Source organism: Jaculus jaculus, chromosome 1 (genome assembly GCF_020740685.1).
Source record: "Jaculus jaculus isolate mJacJac1 chromosome 1, mJacJac1.mat.Y.cur, whole genome shotgun sequence".
Taxonomy (NCBI): Eukaryota; Metazoa; Chordata; class Mammalia; order Rodentia; family Dipodidae; genus Jaculus; species Jaculus jaculus.
In genome coordinates, this window is record NC_059102.1 from 148622458 (window position 1) to 148633431 (window position 10974).

Here is a 10974-nt window from a genome sequence, read left to right on the forward strand (position 1 = left end):
CCCCCCCCCGCACTTTCCCCTTTGAAATTCCATTCTCCATCATATCCCCTTCCCATCTCAATCATTCTACTTACAAATATACAATACCAACCTATTAAGTACCCTCCTCCATTCCTTTCTCTTCCCTTTATATCTCCTTTTAACCTTACTGGCCTCTGCTACCAAGTATTTTCCTTCTCACACAGAAGCCCAGTCATCTGTAGCTAGGATCCACATATGAGAGAGAACATGTGGCGCTTGGCTTTCTGGGCCTGGGTTACCTCACTTAGTATAATCCTTTCCAGGTCCATCCATTTTTCTGCAAATTTCATAACTTCATTTTTCTTTACCGCTGAATAGAACTCCATTGTATAAATGTGCCACTTATTTATTTTTTAATTTTAATTTATTTTTGTAGAAATCACCCAACCAAGAGCAGCTTGTGGGGAAAAAGAGGTTTATTTTGGCTTACAGGCTCAAAGGGGAAGCTCCATGATGGCAGGGAAAGTGGAGACATGAGCAGAAGGTGGACATCACCCCCTGGCCAACATAAGGTGGACCATAGCAACAGGAGAGTGTGCCAAATACTGGCATAGGGAAACTAGCTATAACATCCATAAGCCCGGCCCCAACAATACGCTGCCTCCAGAAGGTGTTAATTCCCCAAACTCCATCATCTGGGAACCTAGCATTCAGAACATCTAATTTTATGGGGTACACCTGAATCAAACCACCACATTCTCCCCCTGGCCCCCATAAACTGATAACCATACATGATGTAAAATGCAATGCATTCAGGCCAACTTTAAAAGTCTCCATAGTTTTATCAATTCCAATGATACATCCCCATAGGCCAAGATGTTTTAACTGAGCCATAATACTAAAACATGACCTCAAAAAAAAAAAAAAAAAACACATAATGACACAGAATAATGACTCATACTGCAAAAGACAGCATTGGGTATAACAAAGAAATACTCAAGCAATATAAGATTAAAACAGGGCAAACACCAAACTCTGTAACTCCAACAACTCTAGACAGTGACAAATCTCCAAGTCTGATAATTCTAACCAGCAACAAGTCTCTGGAGTTTCAATTCTGCCCCTCCAGCTAGGCTACTCACAGCCCTGGAAAACTTCATCCAGGACTGGCAGCTCTCCTTAGCAGCTATCTCATGGTCCCAGCATCTCCACCGTAATCCATGGTTCATCCTCATGGCCCTGTGGGGTCTCCATGCAGGCATCCAGCAAACTTGCTTTACAGTGCCCATGACCATTTCCAAAACACAAGACTGTGTTGCAAACTCAATGACCCTCTCTTTCCTGCATTTCTTATACTCCATAATACCAGGTTGGGTGCCAATTTGTTAATCCAGTGGGGAATAAAGCAGACTTTGAAAAACAGAACACTCCTTGAGCACTCAGTCCCCTTCAAAAGCATCCACATTCTTCCTGTTGCCCCAGTGCAGATCAGCTGGCCCAATCTCAAAGGTTGCAATCTCTCAATTACAGCTGAACAGGCAGCAGTTCACCCAAAGATTTCATTTTTCATTTTTTCTGTACCATATCCTTCTGCTCTCACCAGTTCATTTCTATACAAAGCAACCCTGCACAACTTCTCAGGACACAGGCATAACAGCAAGCCTCTCACACAAACTGTTAGCCCTGTCCAGGCAAAGCTCCTTGTTTTGTTTTGTTTTTTGAGGTAGGGTCACACTGTAGCCCAGGCTGACCTGGAATTCACTATGTAGTCTCAGGGTGGTCTCAAACTCATGGTGCTCCTCCTACCTCTGCCTCCCATGTGCAGGGATTAAAGGTGTGTATCACCACATCCGGCCTCAGAAAAAGCTCTTTCTCACCCTCATAAGCCAAACCTCACAGTCCATAGTTCTTAGTGCATTCAGGTCTTTCAACTCTGACACCAGAATAGTCCATCAAGCTGTACTTATAGCATTGCAAGGCATCTTTTAGGCCAAGGTTTCAAATCCTTCCACATTCCTCCTGAAAATCAGCTCCAAAAGGCCAAAGCCACACAGTCAGGTGTCTAGCAGCAATCCCACTCCTCGGTACCACTTTACTGTTGCAGTCAGGTTCGCATTGCTGGTAGAAATCACCTGACCAAGAGCAGCTTGTGAAAAAAGAAAAAAGTTTAATTTGGCTTACAGGCTCAAGGGGGAAGCTCCATGGTGGCAGGGAAAATGACGACATGAGCAGAGGATGGACATCACCCCCTGGCCAACATAAAGTGGATCATAGTAACAGGAGAGTGTGCCCTCGCTTATTTATTTTAATAGCTTGTGTTTTACCAAAACTCTCAGGTCTGAAATAAAAGGGTTAACTGAACCCTTGCAGGTGCCAGCCAGAACAAAGACCAGTCCTGGGGCAAGTTCCTGCAGCTTCCAGCACCTGGAATGTGTCTGCTTGATCTAGAGAGAAGAGTACTTCTATGAACTTTTTGTCGTATGTGTGTGAAGGTGTGTGTGTGCGGGTTCATGTGTGTGGCTGGGTACATGTGGATACCAAAGGCTGATGTCAAGGGTCTTCCTTGATAGCTCTCCACCTTATTGTTATTATTTTTTTAGAGAGGGAGGGACCCAGAGAGAATTGGTACACCAGGGTCTCAGCCACTGCAATTGAACTATTGAACTCCAGGTGCTTGCACCACCTATTGGGCATGTGGGACCTTGTGCTTGCATCACCGTGGTGTCTCTGGTTTATGTGAGATCTGGAAAGAGATATAACATGGGTCCGTAGGCTTAACCGCTAAGCCATCTCTCCAGCTCCGTATTTTTTCTTTTTAATTTTCTTTATGTGTGTGTATTGGTGCACATGCCATAGCGCACATGTGGAGGTGAAAGGGTAACCTGGGGGCATTTTGGTCCTCTCCTTTTGCCTTGTTTGAGGCAGGGTCTCTCCTGTTGTTTTTGCTCCTAGGAAGACCAATCTAGCTGGTGCTGTGAACTTAAGGGTTCTCCTGGCACCAGCTTTAGCACCTATTGCCGTAGGTATATTGTGATTGCAGATACATGAGCCACAGTATCCAGCACTAGGTGGGCACTGGAGATCGAACTCAGGTGAATAGGCTTGCACCTTTAACTGCTGGGCAACTGCCCAAGCCCAAGCCCTCCACATTATTATTATTATTATTATTATTATTATTATTATTATTATTATTTTCGAGGCAGGGTCTCACTTTAGCTCAGGCCAACCTGGAATTCACTATGCTTATTTTTAAAACATTATATCTATTTGAATCAGAGAGGGAAAAAAGCAGGGAGAGAGAGACAGAGACAGAGAGAGAGAGAGAGAGAGAGAGAGAGAGAGAGAAGATACAAGAGAATGAGCATTGCAGGACCTCTAACCACTGCAAACAAACTCCAGACACATGTGCCACCTTGCAGCATCTGGCTTACATGGGTACTGGGGAACTGACCTAGGTCCTTAGACTTTCCAGGCAAGTGTCTTAACCACTAAACCATCTCTCCAGCCCCCACCTTATTTATTTATCTATTTATTTATTTAGTTTTGGAGACAGGGTCTCTCCTTAAACCTGGAGCTTACCAATTTGGCTCAACAAGCTAGCTAGCAAACCCCCAGAGATCCCTCTGTCTCTGCCTCCCCAGCGCAGGGATTACAGGTGCAGGCTACCACAATTGTTTTACACTGGTGTTGGAGATGCAGACTCAGGACCTCATGCTTGCCTGGCAAGTGCTTTATCCACCAAGCCATCGCCTTGGCCCTTTCTTTTACAGACTTGGAGGACGGAGAGCACCAGTCCTCCGCCCTGACATGTGCTGAAGCTAAGAGAGGCAAAGTGAGCTGAGGCAGGGATTTCTGGAATGGTTGAGGTTATTGATCCAGAAATTTCGTATGAGTGCAAAGGCCCTGGGGGTTGTTTGATAGAGTTTAAGTCAGGATTTCAAAATACATACAGTCATGTGGTGGCTCAGTCCTGTAATCCTAGCACTCAGGAAGCTGAGGTAGGAAATAGAAGGATTACCATGAGTTCAAGGCCAGCTTGGACTTCAGAGTGATTTCCAGGTCAGCCTGACTTAGAGTGAGACCCTGATTCAAAAAGAAAAAAAGGACTGGAGGGTAGGCACAGTGGCTAAAAGCACTTACAAAAACCTGACAGCCTGGGTTCAATTTCCCAGTACCCACATAAATCCCAACACACAAAGTGTGTCTTGGAGTCAGTTTGCAATGGTAGGAGATCCTGGCATGCCCATAGTCTCTCTCTCAATTTCTCTCTCTCCCTCACAAGTAAATAAATAATTATTTTAAACAATATTTCAGGGCTGGAGAGGTGGCTTAGCAGTTAAGGCCTTTGCCTGCAAAGTCTAAGACCCATGTTCGATCCTCCAGATCCCACATAAGCCAGACACAAAAGGTGAGGCAAGTGGAAGATGGCAGATGCCCACTAGGTCTAGAGTTTGATTGCAGCAGCTGAGGCTCTGGAGTGCCAATTGTCTCTCTTTGTCTCTGTCTCTTTCTCTCTTAAAAAAAAAGAAAAGAAAAAATGTATTTATCATTTTTTTATGAGAGAGAGAGAGAGAAAGAATTGGCATGCTAGGGCTTTAGCCACTGGAAACAAACTCCAAACACGTGTGCCACCTTGTTCATGTGGGTTCTGGGAGTTGAACCTGGGTCCTTAGGCTTTGCAGGAAAGCACCTTAACTGCTAAGCCATCTCCCCAGCTCTAAATTTTTTTAAATATTTTATTTTCATTAATTATTTGAGAGGCAGAGACAGAGACAGAATGGGCCTGTCAGGGCCTCCAGCCACTGGCAACAAACTCCAGACACATATGCCACCTTGTGCATCTGGGTTATGTGGGTCCTAGAGAATTGAACCTGGGTTCTTTGGCTTCTCAGGCAAGTGCCTTCACTAAGCACCCCCCTCAAAAAAAAATTTTAAGGTTAAAAATAGTCACACACCTTTAATCCCAGCACTTGGGAGGTAGAGGTAGGAGGTTTGCCATGAGTTCAAGACCACCCTGATTTTACATAGTGAGCTTTAGGTCAGCCTGGGCTAGTGTGAGATCCCACCTTAAAAAAAAAAAAAGTAAAAAAAACCCACCACATACACAGCTGAAGGGATGGCTTAGCGGTTAAGGCATTTGCCTGTAAATCCAAAGGACCTCAGTACAATTCCCCAGGACCCACATAAGCCAGATGCACAAGGAGGCGCATGCATCTGGAGTTCATTTTCAGTGACTGGAGGCCTTGGGCACCCATTCTCTCCCTTTCTCTCTCTCTATATGTGTATATGTGTCTGTCTGTCTGACTAATGTGTCCTCTCAAGTAAATAAATAAGAATATATATTTTTAAAACATCAACTTTTTTTATATATTTTTTGTTCATTATTTATTTATTTATTTGAGAGCGACAGACACAGAGAGAAAGACAGATAGAGGGAGAGAGAGAGAATGGGCGCGCCAGGGCTTCCAGCCTCTGCAAACGAACTCCAGACGCGTGCGCCCCCTTGTGCATCTGGCTAACGTGGGACCTGGGGAACCGAGCCTCGAACCGGGGTCCTTAGGCTTCACAGGCAAGCGCTTAACCGCTAAGCCATCTCTCCAGCCCAAAAATATATATTTTTAAACACACATGCATACTATATAGGCACTCTATCGCTGAGCCACAACCACAGCCCTTTCTGTATCTGGGTGTCTCTACGGAGTACAGGTGGTGCGATGTGATGACGGTGTGGAGAATGTAAAGCCTGCTTCTACTACTCATCTGCATGTCTTATTGAAACAGAGTCTCTCTCTGAGCCCAGAGCTGCTGATTTTGGTCAGCGAGCTTTAGCAATTAATTCTCCAGTCTCCATCCCCCATGGACTGGGGTTCCAGACATGCATGGCCATGTCCAGCTTTTTACATGGGTGCTGGGAAATCAAACTTGGGTGGTTCAGGCCCTCATGCTTGTGAAGCCTAAGGACCCCGGTTCGAGGCTCAATTCCCCAGGATCCATGTTAGCCAGATGCACAAGGGGGTGCACGTGTCTGGAGTATTTGCAGTGGCTGGAGGCCCTGGTGTGCCCATTCTCTCTCTCTCTCTCTCTACCTACCTCTTTCTCTCTGTCTGTTGCTCTCAAATAAATAAATAAAAATATTAAAATCATTTAAAAAAATTGGCTGGAGAGATGGCTCATGCATTAAAGGTGCTTGCTTTCAAAGCCAGCTGGCCTGGAGTTCAATTTCCCAGTATCCATGTAAAACCAAATGCACAAAATGGCACATGCATCTGAAGTTCACTTGCAGTGGTAGGAAGCCCTGATGTGCAATTATCTCTCTCTCTCTCTCTCAAAGAAATAAGTAAATAATATTTATCTGTATGTGCACATAGGTGTGTGTGTGTATGGCCATGCCAAGGCCTCTTGCAACTGCAAGCCAACACCAGACACCTGCCCCACTTTTTGCTCCCAGGTGTCTGGCTTACATGGGCAACTTGGAAGTTTAACTCAGGTTGGTAGCTTTGTAAGAAAGCACCTTTAACCACTGAGAAATCTTCTAAGCTCTTCATAAATATTACCAAAAAACAAAACAAAAACCACAATCACTTGACCAGCTACTCAGTATGATGGCATACACACCTGCACTCGTTCAGCATCTGAGAAGCTGAGGCAGGAGGATGGTGAGATTGAGGCCAACTTGAATTACATAGTAAGGCTGAGTCTTAAAAAATAAGATAGGGGCTAGAGGGATGGCTTGGTGGTTAAGTCACTTGCCTGTAAAGCTAAAGGACCCAGGTTCAATTCCCCAGGACCCACGTAAGGCAGCTGGACAAGATGGCGCATACGACTGGAGTTTGTTTGCAGTGGCTGGAAGCTCTGGCGAGCCCATTCTCTCTGTCTCTGTTCTACCTAAGGACCCATACCCAACTCTCCAGGTCCTGTGTAAGCCAGTAGCTGAAGGTGACACAAGCATGCGAGGTGGCACATGCACACAAGGTGGCACACATGCCTGGAGTTTGATTTCAGTGGCTGGAGGCCCTGGCGTGCCAATTCTCTCTCTCATTAAAAAAATGCAAAGAGTGCTGGAGAGATGGCTTAGTGGTTAAGCACTTGCCTGTGAAGCCTAAGGACCTCGGTTCGAGGCTCGGTTCCCCAGGTCCCATGTTAGCCAGATGCACAAGGGGGCGCACGCGTCTGGAGTTCGTTTGCAGAGGCTGGAAGCCCTGGCGTGCCCATTCTCTCTCTCTCCCTCTATCTGTCTTTCTCTCTGTGTCTGTCGCTCTCAAATAAATAAATAAAAATTTTAAAAAATGCAAAGAAAGGGGGCTGGGGAAATGGCTTAGTGGTTAAAGCATTTGCTTGTGAAGCCTAAGGACCCCAGTTGGATCCCCCAGGACCCATGTAAGCCCACAAAGGGGCATGTGTGTCTGGAGTTCGTTTGCAGTAGCTAGAGGCCCTAGTGTGCCTTTCTCTCTTTCTCTCTCTATGCTTCTTCCTCTCTCACTCTCTGTCTCTCATAAATAAATAAAATAAATGAAAAAATTTAAACATTAAAAAAATTATTGAGTATACAAGCTGGCTTAATTTTGGGCTCTTTAATCTCTTCCATTTATTTCATGTTTTTATTCTAGCATCCTGTTATATTAGTACAGTTTCTAAATATAGTTGGAATTCATGAAAAAATGATGCTTTTAGCTTTGTTCTTTTCCTAAGGTTGTTTCAGCTATCCTGGGGCTGTGTGTATGGGTGTGTGTATTTCCATGTAAATACTAGGTAATGCTTTCTATTTCTGTGAAAAACATATATAATTTGGGGCAGGGTCTCACCCTGGTTGCCTAGGCCTGGGGCTCTCTGTGTACTATAGCCTGGCCTCAGATTCCAAAGCAAGGTCTAAGGAGATGGCTCAGCAGTTATAAGCATTTGCTTACAAAGCTTGCTGACCCTGGGTTTGATCCCAGTTCTGGCATAAAACCAGACACCCAAAGTGGCACATGTGTCTGGAGTCTATTGGTAGCAGAAAGAGGCCTCAGTGTGGCTGTACTCTCTCTCTCTCCCCTAAATTTTTAAAAAAATTATTATGTTGAATTTATTTTCTATTGACAACTTCCATAATTATAGACAATAACCCATGGTAATTCTCTCCCCTCCCCCACTTTCCCCTTTGCAACTCCACTCTCCATCATACCCCTTCCCCTCTCAATCAGTCTCTCTTTTATTTTTGATGTCATCATCTTTTCCTCCTATTATGACGGTCTTGTGTAGGTAGTGTCAGGCACTGTGAGGTCATGGATATCCAGGCCATTTTGTACCTGGAGGAGCATGGTGTAAGGAGTCCTACCCTTCCTTTGGCTCTTACATTCTTTCTGCCACCTCTTCCGCAATGGACTCTGAGCCTTGGGGGTTGAGCACTCCTCTGTCACTTCTCAGCATCATGGTGCCTTTTCAGTCATCCCAAGGTCACCACCATCTGAAAAGAGAAACTTTTCTAACCAAAAGTGAGAGTAGCATTAATATATGGGTATGAACATTAAGAGAAGTGCTTACTGGACAGTTTGGTGAGTATAGTGTATACATTCAGCCAAACACCAGCAGACATTACACCCCAAGGGCTCATGATAACTCCTGCGTTATGTTTTCAGTATCAGGCATGCATTCCCTCCCATGAAGCTGGTCTCCAGTCCAATTAGAGACCATTGGTTTCCTCCTAACAGACAAGCCACTATTGCACCCAGTGGCTCATTTGGCCTGGTTAGCCAAATTTAAGGCTTGCAGTGTCCACTGTTGAGTATTTCCACTGGTGACTTCTCTCTCTCCCACTGAACTGCATGCAGTGCAGCTTTTCCCATCTTTCTGTCAGCTGGTCCACACTGAGGAAGTTTTCAGCTCAGTTCCAGAAAGAGGGTCTTACCATCTATTCCTGGTGGGAAAGCCAAGTGCCTCAGCAATGGCCTGTAATGTTTTGGGGGCATCCAGGACCTCCCTGGCCAACAACTCACTGGAAGGTATCCCATTCCTGACACTGAAAATTTCTAGTAACAATCTATGGTTTCTGGGTATACCATTGTCTAAAAAAGTATGTTTCCATATGACTTATTCATACCTTCTTAGATTTTGGTTACATCTCCCCCCACCCTTCCTTTACTCAATCTCTTTCCCTGACCTCACTTAGGCCTTTCCACCCCCATTAATCTGTTCTTCCACTCACAAATACACAACACTATTCTATTAAATCCCCCCTTCCCTCCCTTTCTATACCATTTATATCCCCTTTCTAGCCTACTGGCTTCTGCTATTGAGTATTATTCCAACTCACATAAAATCCAATCATTTGTAGCTAGGATCCATACATGAGAGAAAACATGTGACATTTGGCTCTCTGGACCTGGGTTACCTCCCAAAGTATAGTGCTTTCCAGATTTTCCTGCAAATTTCATAATTTCATTTTTCTTTACCAGTGAGTAGAACTCCATTGTGTAAATGTGCCACATCTTCATTATCCACCCATCAGTTGAGGGACATCTAGGCTGGTAACATTTCCCAGCTATTGTGAATAGAGTGGCAGTAAACATGGCTAAGCAAGTATCTCTAAGGTAGTGAGACAAGTCCTTAGGATATATGCCTAGGAGTGCTATAGCTGGGTCATATGGTAGATCTATTATTAGCTGCTCAGGAACCGTCACACTGATTTCCACAATGGCTGTACCAGGTTGCATTCCCACCAACTGTGTAGAAGGGTTCCTCTTTTTCTGCATCCTCACCAGCATTTGTCATTTATTTTCATGATGGTAACCATTCTGACAGGTGTGAGATGGAATCTCAAAGTAGTTTTAATCTGCATTTCCCTGAGGGCTAGGGATGTAGAACATTTTTAAAAGATGTTTATATGGGGCTGGGGGGATGGCTTAGCAGTTAAGGCATTTGCCTGCAAAGCCAAAGGACCCAAGTTCGATTGCCCAGGACCTATGTTAGCCAGATGCACAAGGGGCACATGCATCTGGAGTTCATTTGCAGTAGCTGGAGGCCCTGGCGCACCCATTCTCTCTCTCTCTCCCATTTTCTCTGTCAAATGAATAAACAAATAAATAAAATATTTTTTAAAAGATGTTTATATGTCATCTGTATTTCTTCTTTTTTTTTTAAGGTTTAGAGAGACTTTATTAGAGTAAGAGAAGAAAGTGCAGAGAGCTCCTATCATATGGAGGGCAAGAAGGAGCAAAGAGCCCATGTGGGGATATGGTGGGGATGGAGGGTCTGAGACTGGGGAAGGCTTACCAAAACCTAGAAGTTCAGGAGCCAGTAAGCTGTACTTCTTCTTTTGAGAACACTCTATTTAGTTTCATAGGCCTTTTTTGTTTTGTTTTGTTGTTTGTTTTTCAAGCTAGGGTCTCACTCTGGCCCAGGCTGACCTGGAATTCACTCTCAGGGTGGCCACCATGCCCAGCATAGGCCTTTTTATTAAAAAAAAAAATTATTTAACAGAGAAAGAGGTAGAGGAAGAGGGGAAATGGGCACATCAGGGTCTCCAGCCACATAGGCCATTTTTTAATTGGGTTGTTTGATTTCTTATTATTAAGTTTTTTGAGTTCCTTATATATCCTGGATATTAATCTTCTGTCAGATGTATAGCTAGCAAAGATTCTCTCCCATTTTGTAGGTTACCTCTTTGCTCTATTCTAAGTGTCCTTTTCTATACAAAAGCTTTGTAATTTCATAAAGTCCCAGTAGTTGATCAGTGGTTTTAGTTCCTGAGAAACTGGGGTTATATCCAGATAATTTTTGTCAATACCAATATATTGAAGGGTTTCCCCTACTTTTTCCTCTAGAAGTTTCAGAGTTTCAGGTCTAATATTAAAGTCTTTGATTCATTTGGACTTAATTCTTATGCCTGGGAGAGATAAGGATCTATTTCCATCCTTGTACAGATGTGTATCCAGTTTTCCCAGGACCATTTGCTGAAGGGGCTATCCTTTCTTCAATGAGTATTTTTGTCAAAGATCAGGTGGCTGTAGCTATCTGGACTTACATCTGAGCCCTCTA